The sequence below is a fragment of the Lemur catta genome, chromosome 13, assembly GCF_020740605.2.
Source record: "Lemur catta isolate mLemCat1 chromosome 13, mLemCat1.pri, whole genome shotgun sequence".
Lineage (NCBI taxonomy): Eukaryota > Metazoa > Chordata > Mammalia > Primates > Lemuridae > Lemur > Lemur catta.
In genome coordinates, this window is record NC_059140.1 from 55553952 (window position 1) to 55578356 (window position 24405).

Below are 24405 nucleotides of genomic sequence, written 5' to 3' on the forward strand. Positions count from 1 at the left end.
GAGCTCAGGAGTTCGAGACCAGCCTGAGCAAGAGCAAGACCCCGTTTCTACTAAAAATAGAAAGAAATTATATGGACAGCTAAATAAATATATATATAAAAAAATTAGCTGGGCATGGTGGCGTATGCCTGTAGTCCCAGGCACTCAGGAGGCTGAGGCAGAAGGATTGCTTGGGCCCAGGAGTTTGAGGTTGCTGTGAGCTAGGCTGATGCCACAGCACTCTAGCCTGGGCAACAGAGCAAGATTCTGTCCCCAAAAAATATATATATATATATTATTCCATGTTATAATGTATCCATCCTTCTCATGCTTACATTTTCATGTTATATGTCTTTTTTTTCTCACCTTGCCTTTCTTTCTCTTAAAAAGTCAGTAATTCATTTTATAAAATATATGTCAATGAAAAATGTTTCAGAACAACTTCTTTTGGGCTTGACTATGAATATATTATAATCTTTTTGTATATATAGCAAGCTTTGCTTTGTTTGTATGATATACATAGGTATGCCTAAAGTGGACTGCAACACAGTTATTGACAAACTGATAAAAGCTAAATTTATACGTAGATTCTGTCAGCATTACATCTCTACATAAATTTACATTGCTCATGTCCACCTCGCCAGCATTTTAAAATGTTTTAAAGCAATCAGGAGACTATATAATGAACGCTACTTGTCTTCTTATGTCTTAGAAATGTTTATAAAGATGGATATAACATTACTGGTGGGGAAATCTTTGCTCACCAAGTAAATCACAGGCATCAATAACAGGCAGACTTGGTTTTGACATCCTGGGAAATCCATTCTCAGAGCACTCTTCACACTTTAAATGACTGATTAATAAATCATTTCAAATAAGGTGGTAACACATTTCCTTAGCAGCATAACTATTTGGCTAAATTAAATATGTAAATTTTTGTTCCTACTATGGCTACTGCAAAAAGAAACCTCTGTCATATGCTATCATTAACATAAAAACACAAGAATACACTAGTGATTTCACACAAGAAGAAGATCCACAAGATATAAATTAAAACTTTGTATTGATATGACAGCACATTCCAATGAAATATTGACTATGTTAGTATAAAAACACTTACTGAAGCACATTTTGAGTGATCAGGTTAAGATGTGCCATATGCCTTCTGTTTAATACATCAAAACACCAGCAGAATTTGACAAAACCAAATGGAATTTTTACCAAATATTACATTTAAGGAAGCACTGAATGTGGAATAAAGAACTGACCTTTCGGACCTTGCAATATCAGACACTGAAGAAATATAATATTTGTTTGTTTTTTCTTAGGACATATAGTGCTAAATAGGGTTGACAATCTGCTGGAGATTTTTAGCATTACAAAAATTATATAAATGGATAAATATAACGATTTTTCTTAACAAAATAATACATTACTATTGGTAATAACATTGCTAACATAGCTAGACATGTAATTGGGATGAAAAAACAGCAGGAAATTAGATTTCTCAATACGTGTGCTTAAGATTAATTAGGTCACAGAAAAAATATTTGCTGAAATGACACATTTAATTGTGTTCGTTGATATCTTTATCATCATAACTTGTTATTAAAAGAAATAAATAATATTACTTTCATCCATGCTAGAGATTATTTGAACAATATTCAGTATTATGGTTTAAAAAGTAAATAAATTTTATAAGAGAAGTCAAGATTTATTTCTCACCATTTTATATAAAAATGCCCCAGCATTTGCTGATACTTTTTTGTTTCTATCTCAATTATCAATTAATAAGCACTTTGATGTAAAATAATATTTTATAATAATTTGTATCTTACTTTTCTAAATTCATGTGTATTTATAATATGTATAAATACATAACCATATATAAGCAATAAATTAAATTCCTTAGAGTTAAATTGAGAAATTCTAGCTGATCCAAAAATTTCTGAAAATGACTACATGAAATCAGAAAGGTTAATCACAATCAATGTACTCAAATCAGTAGCATTCCTATACAACAATAACAGTCAATATGAGAGTAAAATCAAGGATTCAACAACATTCACAGTAGTCATGAAAAAAATAAAATACCAAGACATATACTTAAAGAAGGAGGTGAATATCTCTACAAAGAGAACTATGAAACAATGAGGAAAGAAACTGCATGTAAGACTCTGCATTTTGATTAGTTTGAAATATTGGCCAATGGTAGAAAGAAAATAATAGCTTTAAATTAAATGTTATTACTAGTGCTCTTTTATCTACAGAGCATTTTTGATATCAGAAAACACTGTTTTCCCACTAGCTCACTAAGCAAGTGAGCTAAAAGAAATACCTGCAAATCCATTGAGTTCAGAAATCCTGTGATTATTGAATGTGATTCTTTTGCTTAAAGGTAATCTGTCAACTGTATAACTTGAAAACCTATGTATGGAAAGCAGTATTCTACAAGCAAATTTATTTGGAAAATTTATCATATTATATTTACCTCTTAGAAAGGTATAATGAGTATGGGTATAATAAGTTAGCTTATTTCTCAAAATTATTTGACAAAGTCATGTAGTCTAGAGATCTATTAACACAATGCAACACAATTTAGGAAATGTTGACAGAAATATCTTTGGAAGTGTTTAGGACACTCTTTTAGACTAAAACATGCTAAAGGGATTCTCTTTAGGGATAAAGCTCATGTTTATATATCTTTTCCAATGTTCTTCCATGGCCTGGCTATTCTAATAGGAAAACAATAAGAAAAATAAATGTTTTCAAATATGCATTATTTGTATTAGACTACTGGGATGCTTCTTTAATTATGTTACATACTTTTGTGTTTTTCATTAGAAACTAAACATAACTAAAATATAATAGAGAAGATAAAATATATCGATAAGATTAAAAAAGATTACTAAGTCTAAGACACTTGTCAGTGCTATAAGATATCATCCTTTGCAATGTACTGAAACAACAAGAAACACAAAGGAATTTTTGTGCAGAGTTAACTCTAGAATAGCTGAACCACAGGTTTACTGCTTTGTATAAAAAATAATAGAAAGAGAACATTGGATAGACAGCTCTTAGGATGATACTCAGGTCAGGAACTTGTAGACTTTAGAATGTCTGTCTACAGTCAATTCCTCTAACGAGCAATTAACAGAGTTAGAGTATAACCAGAATAAACAATGTTCAAAGATTTGACATAATCCTTCCTAGGTCACATATAAAATATAGAATTGGCCAGGCATGGTGGCTCCCTCCTGTAATCCTAGCTCTCTGGGAGGCTGAGGTGGGTGGATCTTTTGAACTCAAGAGTTCAAGAACAACCTGAGCAAGAGTGAGACCGCGTCTCTACTAAAAATAGAAATTATCTGGACAATTAAAAATATATAGAAAAAATTAGCCAGGCATGGTGGTGCATGCCTGTAGTCTCAGCTACTCTAGTCAGGAGGCTGACGCAGGAGGATAGCTTGAGCCCAGGAGTTTGAGGTTGCTGTGAGCTAGGCTGACAGCACAGCACTCTAGCCCAGGCAACAGAGTGAGACCCTGTCTCAAAAAAAAAAAAAATTAAAAAAAATTAAAATATAGAATTGATGATTGTTCCAAACTATCACTATTGCAATCTAATTCAACAGAAAAAAGTTCTCATATGAAGAAAAGTAGTAATTTATGAGATAATACCTTATAACAAATATTTTACATTCTCTATTTTTAATCCATATTTTCAATGGTATAAATATATTTTCTCATTAGTAAGTTCCTAAAGAGCTATTTGCTCCTCACCTTTCATAAATATCTGCCTAATTGTCATTTCCCATTACTTCTCCCATGATTCCAAAATACAAAAAGCTGAAGATTTTTGTGGGATCCCACTTATTTCTATATGTAGCACTTTGCTCCTCAATATTTCAAGAGGTATTGTAATGTCCATATAGTTTTATTATATTTAGTATCATTCCTTCTATTTCTAACCAACATAATAGTCTATATCCCCCCTTTTCTTTATCATTACATATTTTTCTTCTAAAGCTCTACCTCCTGGGGCATATGCTACTTTTTGATAGCTACATTTACAATTTGTCTAAAAGATAATTTCCTTTCCCTCAGGTTAGGACACTATAAAGATTTTAAGACAGATGAATAACATGACTTACAGTGCTTTTACATTCATACTTTCCTAAACTTGTATTCCATTCTTACTCATTTCACAAACTTATTTGTAAAAGAAGAAAAATAAAAATTGAAATATCATTTTGGAGAAATCATTCTCTTCCATGTTGCTTTTCTCTTTTGCTTTCCTACTGTCTGTTTATCACCTACAATAGGCTCATTCTTACTTCGCTGTAAGGTTTTTGTCATTGTGAAACAAAAAATTCACATCAAATCAAATGAGGAAGACAAGTGCATGATAAACAGGAAAAGAAAGCAACAGTGTAGCACTCCAATTATGTACTCATTACTTCTTAATAAAATGTCTTTACGAAAACCACCATTCCCCTAGTAACCTGGATAAATGCAACCTTTATTCGCCTCCCTGAACCAATTTCATTTTAAAGTGATGATATATCAAAACCATTTATCACTGTAATGAAATCACCATGAGGTAAATAGCATTTGAAAAACTATGATACCAAGACCTTTCTCTACTTTTTTCCCCCTCCCGAACACAAAGAAATACACATAAAATTGTGTATGAGAGAATGTAATGGAACAACCCACCATTTTTCATTAAATCTAAGATTTCATTATCAGGTACATTCTGATTTCATATGTGCCAAAATATGAAAAAAATGATAGATACCATTGTAAGACATAATCAATTTTAAGATTCATCCTGATTTCAGAAATGGCAAAATCTGGGAAAAAAGAATATATCTTAGAATTTTTTTGAGTAGTCAGAGTTGGCCTCTCAGGAAATGGCATGTCATTTTCACATTTTATATTCATAAAATGTTCCTCCTGTCTCCTCTAATGCTACCAGGAGACATTGCCTTTTCTAGCTCACTCCAATTTTAAGCCTCTTGTTTTCTTTTCCCACCAGTGTGCCAACCAGTAACAAGAAAAGTAAATGAATTGTCATCATGGCCAATTTTTGGACACAGGCATATCCTTGAACACCTGCTGCATCTTTAGTCTCCACACACACTGAACTTACCCACACTGCCATTGTCACTAATGGTAATCCTTTACCCAATAAGATTGCTTAAAATGCTCAAAATAATCACAACGTTCTATATAATTACAAGTAGCTTTAGGCAAAAAGGAGTGAGAATAATATTATACTTGCATCAGATTTCAGAGCACAGAACTCGTAAAAATGAAAATAACACACTTCTTGTAAAATGGAGGATGACAGGAAATCTCTTTCTGGCATTGGTCAGACTGTAGAATGTATTAGTTTGTGGCTTTTTACTGAAGTATGGTGTTGAGCAGTTTTGACATGGCTAATTGTGTCATGCCACAGGAAATGTTCCATATTTCAGGGCATAAATTCAGGCAGGGGGAATGTGTTAGATTTATCAAAACTGTTCTGCTAATATGGGTAAAGTTGTATGCTAGATTGATTTATACTCACATTTCATATTTTGGTATCATTTAAAATGGACTTTATAGAATTTATATTTCTTAATATACATTGCCAGTATAAAAAAATACTAGCCTACTCTCTTCATTATGCTGGATCAGCATAAAATCATCAACATAATGGGTAAAGTTATGAGCTGTGAAATGAATCAATGGTCTAGATCCCTTCTAGCTATATTTTGACAAAGGTTGGGAGAATTAACATAACCTGGGGCAAAATTACAAATGAATATTTTTGACTGTTGAAGTGAATGCAAACCCTGATTTTTTTCCTAATAAGTATAGAAAAAAATCAATCAAACCCTTAGTTATATAACTTGTACCTGAAGACTTATCCTCTAGCAATGATATCACATATAACTCAGGAATCATGGCTACTAATTGCTTGAGCTTGTGACAGTACACAATCTTTCTCTATCTGGTTTTTACAGGAACCAGATTGGCAATTTAAATAGAGTGATGATAGGAACCAGCATTAACCTTACTTTGTTTTGATTGTAAATATTAAGGAATAACCTCATTAGCTGCCTATTAATTTGGGCTCCACTGATCCCATGATCTGTTAACAATAGGACTTACGTGGGTGAAACCCCTTTGGTTGGTCCTCTGTCTTTTCCAGTTGTCTCTAATCGTGGTCTGCTACTTCCGTCAGGAAAGTGCCATAACCTGACCTCTGATACTTTAGGACCTCACTATCCCCAGGGCTATTAACAAGCTTAACTCTGTGGCAGCTACCCTTGTCATAAGCCCTGGGGAAAGAAAGGCCACCACTGAGCTTCTAAGAGATAAGCCCCATTCACCAGCACATTTCTAATGGCCTCCTTGATAAAGCGCCCTCAAATTCAATCTCTGATATATTTTACTGGACACTAGCTAGTTTTTTTTTTTTTTTTCAGCTGTTTCAGGGTGGAATTTCTCTCATCGCTTATTAGGCCCCAGCTGGACTATGCTTGGAATTAACGCTAGTTTTCAGATTGGTGTCCAAGAGAAGAAGCATCTGTTGCCTTAGAGGATAGTGGTCTTTGAAGGATCTTCTTTTGTGGGACAAACACTCCTAACAGGGAGGAGGGTTCAGGACATTGTCAGAGGCAAGATCCTTGTGGGAATCCACCTAGATGTTTCCATCCCATATTTCAGAGCTCTAACTTTTCCCAACAAAACCTTGATTTTAGCATAAGAAACCTGCCTCGGCTGGACATTTAAGCTTCTCTAGAACTGAGACTCGATAAGCAGTGAGTCTGCACCTCAGCTTGTTTGCTCTTCCACTGAATGTTACAACGATTTTTTTATAATCTGGAAAGAAAAAACCCTTTAACTCTCATATTTAACTCTTAACTATCTATTCATTGTTCTCAAATTCTTGTTAGCACTTGTTATCATTCTACAGGGTGTCAATAATACTTAGTAATAACCAGCCAACTTGGCTGACCTTGTAGGCATTGTTAATCCCATGTGGATATCATTTCTGAATCTGGGAATCAGGGTGTTTTGCCAGATCACCCCGGCGAATTCTTCAGCAATTAGGATTTCACTTGGTGCCACAGAGTATCTGTGCCTCACACTCCACTCAGAATTGTTCTTTCCTTTAGTGCAGTGCAGTCAGGGCTTGCAGTATGTGATCTAGTCCCCAAGCCTCATCTTACTGTTTGTTTTCATTCATTCCTCCTGGTTATTATTTCTGTCAATTCTGGTCATTTGAGAAGCAGACAATATGATGGAATATCATGTGCAAGAGAATTACTGGGAAGAAATGTTCGCAAAGAATAAAGGGAGGACGTAAGAAAAACCTTCAGACTGTGATATAGGTATTATACCCATGAAAGGAGAAAGGGAGGAAAAGAGATTACGTAGAAAAGTTTCAGACTGTGGTGTGGCACAGAAATGCTAGACAAGCTCATCATGAATCCCAGTGCAAATGTAGTTCACTGACAGAGTCACACGTAGGATCGCAAAAGCCTGAGTCTAGTACTACCATTGGCAGGGGTATTGTCTGAGGGAAGCCTAGGGAAGTATGGTCTCATTGGGAATGCTGTGGTGAGTATGAAGATGTGCCAGGTGAAGGTATTTACTCATCAGTACTCTCTGTGTTATTGCTTTAGAAGGGGAAGTGAGCCCCATTCTTCTATGGCTGCCATATGTACCAGGGGCAGTGGATGTGTATGGTCTATCTGTATGCAGGCAGTATCAGTCAGTTTTATTATCTCTGGTTATCAATAATTCTAAACAATATCAAAAATAAGTGCTTAGACCTCTGCCTCACTACCCTCTCCCATTAGTATGCCACCTCTACATAGAATAATTTGTTCATTTATAAATTTGTTAATTTGTTACTATGAACTGCCAGGACACAGAAAATTGGAGAAAAGACATTTACTCTACTTCATGACACTTCCTGTCACAAAACAACTTACTAATACAATATTCTTTACAACAAAATATTTGGATTTCTCATGGTATTCATTATAATAGGAAATGCCCTAAATTAGAATAGATTCTCAGAATGTTTTCTCTCTAGTAAATGTTAAACACATATTTATGGCTTTAAAAGTTTTATTTTTCTACTAAATGCATCTCTTTATTCTCCCTTTTGGAGTACTAAATATCTGTAATACCTCCAAAAGACACATTTGAAAATATTGTGCATTACATAGTATAAAACATAAATTGATACATTATGTATTTATTGAACATGGATTTCAAAATATTTATCACAAACTACAAGAACAGAAAATTTATTTGGGGACAAAAGTAATTTGAAATACTAAGAATATTCATATACCACTTACCTAATGCATAATTTTTCATAGTTTAGTACATTTAAGCAATAGTTTTATACATGTCAAGCATTTAAACTTGAGATGAATATGTCACATTAAAAAAACCTCTAGGTATTCTGTTATTTTTTAGAATAATAAGATATTTTAAAACATCATAACAACAAAAACCAAATTATAATTATTATTTTAAGAGAGGTATGCAAAGGTTTCTATTAATAGCTACCACAGAGTTATGTTCTACTCTGGTAAAAAAGAACAAATATCATTAGTAGGAAAATAAATTTCCTATTTATTTATACATAGTCATTAATGTTTAAATACTGGGAAATGATTGTAAGGGAGATATTTCAAATTTATATAACAAAATAAAAATACATATGCTATAGGTAGGTAAACAAATATTTTCTACATCCAGTGCAAATTTTTGCTTGTCTAACTGCTTACTTGTATGGCGAGATTATATATACATATACATATATGTATATATGTAGGTGTTTGTAAATATTAGTAAGACACCTTACTGAAAGTAAGATAATTTCCCAAAGGTGCTTTTTCAATAAATCTTGTGAAATTATATGATGTGTAGACGTTGACTTTTTGAGAAGGGAGGGGGCCACGTATACTCACACACATTTATATATTCTGGCTTATATTGAGAGTCCATGCTTCCTTGCATGTGGGAATGTACTGCACTGATATATTATAAAGAGCACTGTAAATAGGATGGAGGTTCTAAAAAGACTTTAACCATCAGGAAGAGACATAAAGCTGGAAACTTGGCTTACAATCAACAAAATAGGGCTCTTGCAACAAATAAAACTATCTACATTAGTCTTTGTGTTAGGTTTTTCAGAAATATTCTGGCTGCAAGACATATTTTAGAGACAGAGGTCTTTGAATGGGAAGAGGAAGAAGTAGAATTAGGCAGATGGAGATGTGGAACTGAAATGCAGGTGCAGCAACACCTCAGGCCTTTATATTCCCACTATGGCCAGTCATGGAATATGGGTTCTTTCCAGAAGGATGTGATCCTGGGAAGGTGAGGCAAACACTAAAGGAACTGACACGTGGAGGCTGTCTGGCAGCCACATTCCCTGCTAAAGATCAACAATCCTCATTTGACAGAGAATTAGGGTAGCCCATCTATCTGCCTACCAGTATTTGAAAGCATTTTTGGAGCCTCATTTCTTTTCATCTGGGTTTTATCTAAGGAACAGCTTGTCAAAAGCACTATTTTATAACCTGACATAGGATAATCAGGTAAAATTTCCATGATAACCTTCAGTATTTATCTTAGGAACCTCAAGTACAAGAAGACTATATTTTGTTATCTTCATAATTTTAAATGAAAATATCGATGATAAACTTTTTTTCTTGATACCACTTCTTTCTTTCTTTTTTTAATCCTAGAATCTAGTGCTGTGTATTTAATTTTTATCATAGAAACTAAGGGTCCCTTTTATCTGAGCCTATTACATAAAAAGTAGAAGGCTATTATAAAGTTCTAAATTTGGCAAAAATAAATAAATTAATAAATGATGAAAAAAATAAATACAATAATCCTATAGATTAAAATCAGGTTGTTATATTTTATTTTCAACCAAAAGATATATTTTTAAAATAGAAACATGAGCAAAACTTATACCAAAACAATTAACTGCAACTATAATGGATTTTCTATGGATTATTGAGAAGCTCTGTCTCATAATCTTCTGTTCATTGCTTATGATCCACTTGAATTTGGAATCAACTGCAGAGTTCAGATAATAAACACTTTACTGGAAACAACATCCTCTGTTTTGATCATTTCCATATATACATTAAACTGATTATTTTGTTTGAAAAGAATGAGTACTATTGTAATCCCTTTTCTTTCAACCGCCAATCAGCTGCCCAATATATTTGGCATGTTGCTTTAAGGGCTTTCTTTTTTGAGAAAATCTTGATTTAACTCATTTGATGTCTTTGAAGTGAAATTTTAAATTTACTTTCCACAATAATGATTTCTTACAATGATGAAAGATAATTGAATCATAGTTGAAAATGGATTGTGGATGAAAAAAATCAATCAAAGCATATTAAATTTTAATTGAATGGGGGAAAAGGGAGAAGCAAAAGAAAAGACAAATCACCAAAGAAGCACTAAAACAACAACAGCTAAAAATACTCAATACAAGAGATTGTGCAAATCTTGTTTGGTGAGCAATGTAAAAATCACCTCCACCATTATTATTTTACACTTCTCCAATAGAAAGTTACTTCAGGGACAACATAAAGTAAATAATATATAACTTCTAGATGACTAGTGGTCTCAAGGATTAATTTCAAATGGAACATAAGCTATAGGATACAGTATCTATTTCTAGATAGTTCTTAGACATGCTTAATTGATTCTTCTTTTTTTGCCAATTTATTTATTAAATTTTTGATTCAAAGGCAATAAGTCTTTCAAGAATCACTGCTATTTTGTTTAATATCACTCTTTCTTCTTCAGTTGAAGTCTAGGAATTGTGTCATTCTATTTTTACTTTTTCCCAATAATTTTCATCCGTCTCTTTGACTTTGACCTTGGCTAGTGGCAAATAGTTGAAATTAGCCAACAAAGGGGAACATTAGTACTTCCCAGTGAGCAATTTCCCTCAGGAACCATTACTTGTCACCTTGGAAATGTAGCTCACCAACTCCGTTTACTTCCTAGAATCCTATTTTTTAGCCTTACAGTAGTTGAGTAGTTTACATTTTTACTGTGAGGTCAGATGGTATTTCTAGAATTTAGCATGGCTGAAGCAATTTACATAACCAAAACATTTGCACGCCTGTAATGTTCTGAAATTTTTTTAAAAAGATAGTAAACTCAAGTTAAATTTGTTATAATAACATATTTTGATATATATAATTAAAAAAATACATGGTCAAATTTGAGTTTAAAATATTTGGAATGTTTCATAGTAGCAATATGGGGATTTGGGGCACAGCTCCTAGCCTATGACATACCACCATATCTCCCCCGTACAAGGAGCCTTCCAATGCTGAAAAATGCCTCTGCTACATATGTTGAACACTCCTGAATGGAAGTCTAAACTCAATCTATACACCCTGCAGCCTTCACTTGGTTGTCCTCAGGAGTTTGGAGTCAGGGAAAGGCCTAAACAGGCCTTGAAAGTATGTCGGGGACATTTAAGCGGAACATCCTGGCATGCTAAAAACTAAAAACCTTCTAAAGTCACTCATAACTTCTTGGATTGTAAAAACCAAGGTTCTAAAACTGACTTCACAAATTCCAAATAACCTGGCTCCCATGATATCTGAGTTATCTTTTTCTCTCTACTTCACTTACTCAGTTCTATGCAAACTTCCCTTCTTAATACCCCTGAATGCACCAGGAGTATTGTTGCCATAGTGTTCTTACTCTATCTTTTTCCACACAAAAAAGGAAGAAACAGCGACCTATAACCATGAAATAAAGCGACGAACAAAATCAAATTCAGAAATTACTCAGGTTAGAATTAGACTTAACACATACGGGCTTTAAATTAACTATGGTCAGTTTGTTAGGGAACTTGGGGAAAAGGTAGACAATGTGCATGAACAGGTGGGAGATTTTAGCAGGAAAGGAAATGTTTTTGAAAGTCAAATGCTAGAATTTAAAAATATATGATATTGAATATGATACATTATTTCTTTGGATGTAATAGCAGATTGGACACAGATGAAAATGATAATAAGTAAACTGGAAGACAGGTCCATAAAGATTATTCAAATCAAAATAAAACATGAAAAAGAGAGTAAAAAAATTTGCTACATAGCATACAAGAGCTATTGGATGATACTAAATGATAAAGCATACATATAATTGAAAATAGAGATGAATAAGAGACAGGATGAAAAAACTTTTCGAGTAAATATAAAATAAATAATAATGTTCTAAAACAATTAAAGACAAAAAGACATACTTGAAAAAATCTGAGATTACCAAGCATAGTAAAACACACAGTAAGGAATACCATAGTTAAAATTAACTTTGAAACTCTGAGCTAATTTTTTTGTTGTTTCTCATTTAACATTAGACTGACATGGATTATTCTGTTTCACAATGTATTTATTGGCCAAAAAAGGTAAAATAATTATGCATATTAAAATCATATCATTACATGTAATTATCTACCAGAGAAAAGATGAATGCAAATTACCACAGTAATATTTATAGAGTCACTCTTGTAATAAATTATTTTTAATATTCACAATGCTAATGGAATCTAAATTCACAAGACAGACAAAGCTACATATAGCAAGATGAAAAAAATTTGAACCATTCAAATGTGGTTCAGTTATTTGGTAAGAACTTTGGGATGTAATTTCAACAGCATATTTCATAAATCACAATTACTTTCTGCCATACTATCAACTATAAGAAAAGAAAAATGCATGCTAGATAAAGTTACCATCAAAAATTAATCTTCACATTGAATATATTTCAGAAGAGTATATGTCATTCATTTTTCTTTCAGTATGTAGTAATTGGTAGGTGACATAACATTGACACTGAGTGCTTTTAAATTATCTACCATATTTAGATCTTCAATACTAACATGATGGGCAATATAATGTTAAATACTTTCTCAAAACAAAATTAGACACCACAGTAGCAGTTTTCTGTCAATGCACACTTCTAGAAATGACAGTTTTAATCTTTTCAGAGTCTGTTGATAATGGATGTTCAGAGATCCTGTCACAGAAAATGACCTCCACAATCCATTTTTTATATCCAGTAAAGATGTTAAAACAAGAAATACTTAACAAAGATTAGAGTGTAAGAAAAATGAAATAATTAGGTCAATGTTTTAAGAATAAATTTTTCCTTCACCACTTTCAATGAAATTGTTTTGATTACAGTTAACAATTAAATATTAATAATTTAAAAAATATTGCTTGACTAATTAACTGTCCCTAATTGATAGGGAACCTAATAATACAAGTTAAAATTATTGCAACATTCTGAAAAGATGAAAGATGCCATTGGGGATTGGGGGCATGTGAAGTTTGGGTGGGCAGTTTTAACTATTACATATATTTATAAATTTTTAGTTATTATGGATATGTAATAGTTGTATATATTAATAGGATAAATGTAATGTTTTGATACAGGCATACAATACGTGATAATCAAATCAGGGTAATTGGAATATCCCATCACCTCAAGTATTTATCATTTCTTTATGTTAAGAACATTCCAATTCCACTCTTTTAGGTATTTTAAAATGTGCAATAACTTATTGTCAATTAGAGTCACCCTATTGTGCTATCAAATACTAGATCATATTCAATTTATCTAACTATATTTTTGCACCCATTAACCATACCCACTTTATCTCCACCTCTATGCTATTATTTGATTTTTCCTATTGAATTATTTGAGCTCCTTGTTTACTCTAGTTATTAATCCTTGTCCGATGGGTAGTTTGCAAAAGTTTCTCCCATTTTGTGGGTTATCTCTTCACTTTGTTGTTTGTTTCCTTTGCTGTGCAGAAGCCTTTTAGCTTGATGTGATCCCATTTATCAACGTTTGCTTTTGTTGCTTGTGTTTTTGAGGTATTACTCAAGAAATCTTTCCAAGACCAGTGTCATGGAGAGTTTCCTTAAAGCTTTCTTTCAGTAGTTTCATAGTTTTAGGTTTTCAGTTTAAGTCTTTGATACATTTTGATTTGATTTTTGTACATGGGTAAGAGATAGGAGTCTAGTATCATTATTCCGCATATGGATATGCAGGATTCCCAGTACCATTTATTGAAAACACTGTCCTTTTCCCAATGTGTGTTCTTGGGACCTCTGTTGAAAATGAGTTCACTGTAGATGTGTGGATTTATATCTGTGTTCCCTATTTTGTTTCATTGGTCTATATGTCTGTCTTTGTCTGATTTTTTTTGTATGGTGGTAATACTGGCCTCATAAAATGAGTTTGGGAGTATTTCCTTATCCTCAATTTTTTGTAATAGTTTGAGTAAGATTGGTATTAGAGCTTCCTAAATGTTTGCTAGAATGCAGCACTGAAGCCACTGGGTCCTGGGCTTTTCTTTGATGATAGTCTTTTTATTATGGCTTTGATCCTATTACTTATTTTTCATCTATTCCAGTTTTGGATTTCATCATGATTCAATCTTGGTAGGTTGTCTATGTCTAGGAATTTATCCATTTCTTCTAGGTTTTCCAAGGTACTAGCATATAGTTGTTCATAGTAGTCTCTAATTATTCTTTGAATTTCTGCATATCAGTTGTAATGTCTCCTTTTTCATCTCTGAATTTATTTATTTGGGTCCTCCTTTTTTAGTCTGGCTAAAGGTTTGCCAGTTTTGTTTACTATTTCAAAAAACCACCTTTTCTGGTATTGATCTTTTGGTCTTAATTTCATTTTTTTTCTGCTTTAATCTTTCCAGATAACAGAGAGAAAGCAGAATCTTATCAAAGAAAGTTAACAAAGAGATAGAAATAATAAAAAAAAATAAATAGATTTTGGATCTGAAAAATTCAATTGTCACATTGAAAAATGAATCAGAGTCTCTAAACAGCAGAATTGATCAAGTAGAATGTAGAGTTGATGAGCTTGAAGATACATTATATAGATATACACAGAGGAATAAAAAAGAAAAAAGAATGAAGCACACCTATATGGTCTAGAAAATACACTTAAAAAGGCAAATCTGAGAGTTGGCCGCTGCCACTGGAAGAGTTTTTCCTGAAGCCATCATCAGGAGACCACAGAAGGGAAAAAAGTGGTGGATTAGAAGCAGCCCACAAACCCACAGCTCCTAAGGAAAGAGGAGTAAATAGGAAGCAGGTGCCTGCCTACGGAGATTGGGTATTCTCGGAAAGAACATTGTAAACCCACAGAGAAGCAGTGGGGGACTCTCATTGTGGAGGAAAAAAAGAGGTGACGGGACGATACATTGTATATTATCAAATGTATCAGGTGGCAGGGGAAATTAGGGGGATAGAGTGCTGGGGCACTGTGCTTACCCTGCAGGTGCTGTGGTCAAGTTGTGAGAGGGCTCTTTCTGCCACCACAGATCAGAGACCTGCCTGGAGTCTGTACAGAGTCATTGCACAAGACAATCGTGTGGTGGGGATCAGAAAACAGATAAAGTCATCCTGAGCTCTCAGGTGAATGGCACCAGGTTGGCACAGGGGACTCAGATCTGCGGTTGCACCATTCACATTGCCACCCTGGGCTGGGGAGGGAGCAAACCAACCAAAGACTCCTGAAAGCTATACCCAGCGACTGGAAGCCAAGCACCCATCCCCAACAGCACAATGGGATTTGAGCATGGAAATTGACTAGGGCATTATGGGATCCAACCTGGGAGACTTTAGACGAATGCTTTAGTGGGTCCCAGGGGCTTCAGAGAGGACTCCATGGTCCCTGGGCCCCTGGAACTGACCTCCTCCTGGGTGACTTGTTATCTGTGCAGTCACCATGACTGCAAAACAGCCTGCCACTTGCTTTCCCCAACTCCACCCTCCAAATCCCAACTGCCTGCCACCTGTTCAGTCCTGATCCCGCCCTCCATGTTGGAACAGCCCCACCACCGGCAAAACCCTGCCTCTGGCTCTCAGGCCCTGCTCAGAAGCCTTGCTTCTTGCTTCTGCCCAGTCTTGTCCCTGAGGCTCACACACTGGAGATTAAGCCTCCACCTCTGTGCTGCTAGAGCTCCTGCGGGGTCAGGACACCACCCCTGAGATTCCAGCACTGAACCTGGGCCCCAAGACCCCACCCCAGTTCCTCCACCACTGCTGGAGAGCTGGTAGAACTGCTTTAAAGTCCAATGCCCTGTCAGGAACTCTGCAGCCTCCAGCCAGCAGTATACTCGGTCCTGGTTTGAACAAACACCCACAGCCCAGGAACTCATGATCACTGCCTGGATAGCCTCACACAGGTGCCACTGTAACCTGTTTGGGGAGACCCCAGGAAGAGCAATCCCCACAACACCAGCCTCAGTGAAGAGGGTCTTTCCTAGCTTCCAACTCAAACATCCTATACCTGTCTGATGAACAACCCAACACCCAGCACAAACAGCATCAAGAATGGGCTTGAACAGAAGCAATCACAGGTGAACAGATCAAATCAGAACAGCTGCATTATAGGCTTCAAGTGCACATGCTCCTCCCCTGCAGCATCAACATTCCAGAGTAGGGGAAAAAGCACCATTTAGGGACCTCCTCTTCCTCTAATTCAGCAGGAGATTTCCAAAGAACAGGTGCCCTACAAACCTGTTAGCCTTGAGTTGAGAAAAGATGTTTCAGAGGAGAAGAAATTAGCAAAAGAACCATGGCAACATGAAAAATCAAAACAGATCACCATGAAGACAAAGTAGTGAACCCAAAATACAATGAAATTGTCAAAATGACAAAAACGGAATGCAGAATATTGATGGCAAATAAGATGAATTGAAGAGAAAGTTGAAAACCAACAAAAAGAAGCCAAAATATTAATAGTTCAGAAAATTAATGAAAAAGTCACTACAGAGATAGAAAACATAAGGAAGGATATAACAGAACTCAAAGAAATAAAAATCATTTAGGGAATTTCAAAACACAGCAGAAAGGATCAGCGACAGACTAAACCAAGGAGAAGTGAAAAGATAAATTGATACACTTTAAAAATAGTTTGTTGGGATTTCATGTGTTTATATATTTTCCTAAGATTTTATTTAAGATTTTTAAAAGTCAAGTATAATTCTTTACTACCATAAAATATATTTATATTATGTTTGATTTATTTTGAAAATCTATGTGCACATATAACCACCAACACAACACAGATATGCAATGTCTCCATCAAAATAATGTTTCTTTTATGTTTTTTGCCAGGAAAATCATCACTTCTGGCCTTAGACAATCACTGCTCTCCTTTCAGTCACTATAAATTGATTTTTAATGTCTTTTATGCTTGCCTTAATTTGCTCAGTATACTTTTTGTATCCTTCCATGTATTTACATAAATAAGTAGTCATTGTTTTACTGATGATTAATATTCCATTGAGTAAATAAATTGAAATTTGTTTATCCAGTTTATTCACATTTGTTGTGATCTCATCCAAACTCATGGCTTAAAATAACATTTATATATTCCTATCCCAAAACTAGTTCCTTAAATCTAGATTTATAGACCTAACTATTTCACAGTCCCACTTGGTCATCTCACAGATATCTCAAACTCAATGTGCTGAAAATTGAACTCATATCCCTTTTCCCCTTTCACCATTCACAACCATCTCAGCTGCCTTCAACTATTCTTGCTGTTGATCAATTAAAATATTGTCCTCATCCTCTGTCACATAATCTATCAGGAAATCCTTTTGTCTCCACATCTAAAAGGGTATCTATGGTCTCAATATTTACCATTTCCTCAATTACTATCCTGCTCTTTGTCCAATATCTCTTTCCCAAGTAACTGCAATAGCCCCCAAATGAATTGGTCCGCTTCTATCTTAGTAGACATACTCTAAGTAAGTGAGTAATCCTTTTAAAAACTAAGTCCACTCATGTCCCTCTTATAACTAAAATCTTCCAAAGGCTTGTCATTGCACTCTGAATACAGGTCAAGTCCTCACAGAGACCTACAAGGCTGTATATAATCTGGAACCCTCCCCACACTCACCGAGCTGTCATTACATTTTTGATCCCATGTCTTTATTTTCCTCTCTTTGTTCTAACTAACTTGACCTAAATAGTATTCCCAGAGTATGTTAGAATATCTTAGGTATTTGATACAATCGGGCTTCTGCCTGGAATGTTCTTCTTCCAGATAGGCATATAACTACCTCATTTGCTCAAATATTAGCTTCTTAACATGTTCTTATCTGAAAAACTGTGTTGAATTGCAACTCCTTTGAAGATCTCCAACTCCCTTTTACAGTATTCCAATTTTTCTTATTGGACTTATGCACCCTCTAGTATACTGCAAACTTTATTGATTATTATTAATATTCAAAATAAAGTTTATTATCAAATACTAGAATATAATCACTGTGAAGGCAAAATTTATTGTCAGTTTTGGATACTTGATATATTACAGATGTCTCTATTAATGTGTGACATATAGTAAATATTCAACAAATAAAATTTAAATTGACTAAATGAACAAATACATGAGTTGCTGATCTATGGCTACTTTACAATGCATATTATTAATCTAAATACATCTCAAAATTATATTTAAATTTTTATTTTATGATTTGTGCTTTATATTTAATCAATATTGTTTAGAAACAGAAAAATTTGTGTCTAATAAAAATTATTGTTCCTATTAAAAATTCTCTCTCTTTCAAGTGAAAAGATAAAATGATACACTTTAAAAAGTTTAAGAATAATTGTATATGTAATATATATTAGATTCTTTATTCCAGGGATTTTAACATATATTGATCTTTAATGAAAAATACATTTAATTTATACAATTAATATGACATATATTATGCTAAACATTATATCTTTGAACTACTTGAGTCTCAATTCCTTTAATATTAGGATTCAAACACAGATCTGCCCAATGATGAGGTCCATGTTATAAAGACTTTGAATTCTATATATCTACATGTATATATGCACAGGTTTAGTTATTATTTGACAATGTAATATCCACCAAGCAAAATATATAAAGTAAAATAAAGAAAAAAATACTTTATTTTTATTTTCTAAGAGAAGAATAAATTTTAATGGACTAAACAAGAGAGAAAACATAAGGTATAAGCATAAGTTATATTGTGCATGATTATATTAAATATTAATGCTGCTGTATAATAAAATTAAGTATTTTAAATAAAGCATTCATTAAGTTGTTTCTATGATAGGTAGTTTATATGTTTAAAATGTATTTGGAAAATCTTATTTTTAATTTTCGTGGATAGTGTATATATTGCAATTTAGTAATATTGATGATAATGACAATAAAGTGATCCATATTCATAATAGAATTAATGATTTATAATAAAATATATACATTAGCAAGTACTAATGTATTTTGTAGGTTTATTGATAGCAACAAACATACATTAGTTTATGAATATAACTTATGCTAAGACCTAGACCACATTGGAGACATAATGATATTCTAGCTACTATAAATAATTTTCATTCACTCTTTCTATAGTATTTTTTGCTCAATCCATGGCTAAACAGATAGTTTATCAAAACTCAAGTGACAGCAAGAAAGCAGTAGTCATTCAGGGACTAATTTTCCTTTCAGGGAAAACTCTGCTACACCTTTTGAAACTTATCACAATTATTACTTCCTCTTTGAAGTCTTTCTTGGAGACCCAAATAGTCACTCAATGAGATAACAATCCATTTTTTGCAAACTCATAACTTTCCACATCCATTTATTATAAAACTTATTGCATTACATTTGTGAAAAATAAAAGAAATAGTTTGTATGTCTTATTGCTTCCCAGACACTGAACATCAAATTAATTATAATTGTATGTTTACTCTTTTGCATCCTCAGAAGCAAGTGCAGAATCTTATAGACAATGAGTGCGAAAATGTATGTTTTTAGAAGAAATAACTAGCCACAAAAGAAGATTTGGCACGAGATTGATACATAATACATTTTATTCATCATCTGTTTATTGGTAGTAAAGAGGTGAAGTAAATATCTGAAAATCAAGAGATTTATAAGTCCTGGTATCATAAGCAAAACTATAGAAATATCTGGCAAGAAATAGGTTGAAGTCCAAGAGAGATAAGACTCAGAAGTTTTTGGTGGATTTCAACAGGTAGAACCTACTGTACAAGGTAAAGCAAACTGCCTCTTAACATTGAGTGTCAAATCATATAATATTTGGAGATATAATACTTAAGAGAGTATATAGAATTTTTTAAAAAATAATATTTAAACAAACTCCTCTGTTGAAACCCAGGTTTCAACAATCCTACAATAGTGTAATTCTACAAACCTATTCCAGTTTAAGGAAAATAAAATTAGAGTACAAGTTGCACGATAGCTAATATCTCTTGTCACTTGGAAGGAAACCTTGTGTCCTAAAGAAAGGAAATTGACAATCCCTGGAAGTCCAGGATCTTACTATTAAATATTATAGAGGAGAAATTAAGGCACCAATAAATTTTGTGATTTATCCAAATTATAGTTACTTAGAGGAAGAGCTGATTCACATAAATATGGCTTCAGATTCTAAACTCTAGTAATTACTATTTGAGAATGAAATACTGAGCCCTATTAAAAAAAGAATGCTTCATATTCTAGCTTCTTTCATATTCATTCTATGGAATTAGAAATAGATTTAGCAATAGAAACTACACAAATTATACACAGAGCGAAAAGAGAATGAAAAACAATCATCACAGCATCAATGAGTTGTAGGACATTTTAAAAGGGCTTGACATGCAGGTAAAAAAAGAGGAGATGAGGGGAAATGTCACATAAAATATTTCAATAAATAAAATGTAAACTTTCTAAACCTAATGCACATTATAAACACACAGGTCCAAGATATCTAACTAATCCATAAGACAAGAAATATGAATAAAAACTACTCCAAAGCACATCATAATCAAATTGCTCAAGACCAGTGATAAAAAGGAAATCTGAAAAGCAGCCAGGGTTGGGTGGGCAGTGCATTAGTAACAGGGGAACAAAGAAAAAGAAAGCAGGAGATTTCCATCAAAAACAATGAACACAAGATGACAGTGGAACAGTAAAAAAAACAAACAAAAAAAAAACAGTAACATAATTTTATATCTATAAAAAAACTTTCAAAAATAAGGAAAAATGTAGTTTTTTCAGACATATAAAAATTGAAATAATTTACCACCAGCACACACATATGACATGAAATGTTAAAGGAACTTCCTTGGACAGAAAGAAAATGATCCCAGGTGGACATATAACTCCATATAAAAGTATAAACAGCAGAGGAAATGCCACCTATTGTTATTGATATTAAAATGGAAGATATGAAGCAAGCCTTGGAATAAGTGAAGTGACCTCAGTTTTTCTGATCAAATGCAATTTTATGGAATCCAAAAGTAAATAAAAGGCAAAAATTAAATCTTGTTTTAAACAAATGGCAAATCCAAACAAAACAAAACTAATAGCTACTATCTTTTGAGTGGCGTATCCACCAGGAAAGAAGAGTAACAGTGAAACTTGGTAGGATGTAAATGTCTTCTAGCTTTATCTATAAATAGATTCTGTGTGTGTGTGTGTGTGTGTGTGTGTGTGTGTTTTTATAAAAATCCATCAAGCTGTACACTTAAAATATTTGCCTGTTACTATATATAGCTTATATCTCAATGAAATAACTAAACTTGAAGCATAAACTCAGACTATCTAAGTAAATCATTTCCCAATTGAGAAATGATAATCTAATGAAACATATTTGAAAAATGATCCATAGCAGCAAGTATACATATGAAAAACTAAGCTGAAATATCATATTTTGAATTTGAAATTTTTTCCTGTGTGCAGTAGAGATACTTCCATGTATGGTATACATTTAAAGTGTTCAAAGAACAATACAAAGTAAAAGACAGATGTTGTCCTGTGACTGAAGTTGAAGTTCCTTCAATTTGATCTATATTTTTAAATGGCTTAATGAAGTTATATTAGCTTCTTTCTCTCTAAACCTAATAAATGGAAATATCAATGATGGTAATTTGGGGAAGTTTGTTGTACAAATTAGTTTTGGCCATTTGTCAACATGATATATTGAAATTAATGACTCTTGAAATTAATAATTCTTGTCAATGAGTTCTTTAAAATCAATAGTAGTTCTTAATTTAGCAATGCCATCACAAGGACTGTCACCCTGCCTTATGGGAAAATCATATCACTCAGGCAAAGGTTAGCGAGATGTCTGTACAGTACAAAAAAGCTCATTATGTTGGAGCAAGGTTAACAATTACCTGAATGCCCATGCAAATAAAGACAATGTATATATAATTACTTCATTGCAGGGGCCAACTCTTCATGAAGGCCAATGACTGCTAGCCCTTCCAAATACTGTTGCACAAATGAGTTTCTCTATAATAATTTTAATAATAATGCTGAAGAAAATTAATATTTTCATCTATTATCCAAAACACACTTCTAGAATTTCAAGTTTTAAAATTACATAATTCGTTTTAAAGCATCACATCAAAATCATGACCTATAAACAGCATGTAAGAACTAAGGATCCTCTGTGTTTTACTCCTAATTAGTTGCTTGAAAAGTTGAGTAAATTAAATTATTAAGTTCTCTATTAACTCATCTGTAGAGTGAGGGCATCAAGCTAGGAGTTGGAATACAAGAAAGCTTGTACTCCAATATGTTGGCTTTGTTTAAATTTTCAAGGATAAATAAAGAGTACCTATTAGGAAAAAAAAGTTTTTTGAAATCTCATAAATATTATACTATTTCATCACACCTTGTCTAGTATAAACTCTTACTAAATCTAATGTAAAGAAACAACACTGGAGTTTTCAAGAATTTCTGAATTATCTAATGTTCTAATGCATTCGTCTTCATCTGCCTGGGAAAAATGTCAAATGAAGTTGAGAATATATCAGTTTTCATGTAAAATTCTTAAATTTTATTAAATGAAGTAAGTTCATTCTTTTGATTGACAGATAAGTTTGTGAAACTATACCTCAATCTCATGTTTTCCTCTCTCCCTTCCCCCTTTCTCTCCCTTCCCCTCTCCTTCTCTTTCCTCTCCTCTCCTCTCCTCTCCTCTCCTCTCCTCTCCTCTCCTCTTCTCCTCCCCTCCTCTCCTCCTCCCCTCCCCTCCCCTCTCCTCTCCACTCCTCTCCTCTCCTCTCCTTTCTCTTTCCTTTCTCTTTCCAGATGGATTTCATTATATTGCCAGGCTGGCCTTGAGCTTCTACACTCCTAGGCTCAAACAGTCTCCCTGCCTCAGCCTCTGGAGTAGCTGAAACTATAGGCACATGCCACCACACCTAGCTTAAATCTCTTTTTTGGGAACGTGTGATCATAAAGTAATTTACTAAATATGTGGAGCTTACAAGACATATATACACATACACATATATATACACATGTGTATATATGTATATTTAACTTTATTAAAAAATAAATGTAACCTTCCCCCTACCAGGAAATCTATTGATGGGAACATAGAAGTTAAACTGGTTCCCTAGGGTTCGGTAACAAATTAACGCTGCCAAAAATAAAGGGTGAAAAAAAATCAAAATGAAAAAGCCCTCAAAATCTAAGGGCAACAGATTTTCTTGTTTAGAGACAAATAAATTCATGAACTTCTGAACAACCTCATGCAGGGGCAGCAACAGAGCTTTGTGTTTTTGTCTGAGACACAGACCAAGACTAAACTTTCCAGCTTCTCTTTCAATTATGACATGACCATGTGACTGTTTTGGCCAATGGAAGTTGAAACAAAGAGTTATGTGCAACTTCCTAGAACAGAAAAAATTTTCTATGGGTTATTCTCTCTCTTCTGCCATTGGCCACCTGGCCATTGACACCAGAGTTGGCCTTGTATGCACAGGTTGAATATCTACTCCACACAATTAGCACTTCCTGTAAATTGAAACCTTGTTGGCTAAATTTCGTGATTAATCTGTTGTATTAACTAGAATTACCTTAATGTATGAAGAAATTATACTTTGAAGTGGGGTGCCACCATACAAAAACATAAAACATGTGGTATCAAATTAGTAGTCACATGGCAAAAATCTTGATATCAGAGAGAAGATCCTACTTACCCAGTGCTAAAACATTTGGGAAAACTGTTCCCTGTTCCGTTGATAACCTGAGAGGTAGAGGATGTGTCTATCAATCCTGTATTTTTCTGGAAAGTGCCTGGAAAACAGATTGAAAGTAGTGGGTGTGGGTTGTTATCAGATTGCTTAGGACATTATTAAATAACATATCATTTCAGTAAGAAATGCCTAGTTTCAAGCAGAAATAAAAAAGGAGATATGGAGTCTCATCATTAAGGAGTTAGACAAACTCATTGTAGCAGCACAAAATAAACATAGAAAGACCATTAAGACTCAGCTTTCAGCAAAGATTAAATTAAAAATTAGTTTTAAAAAC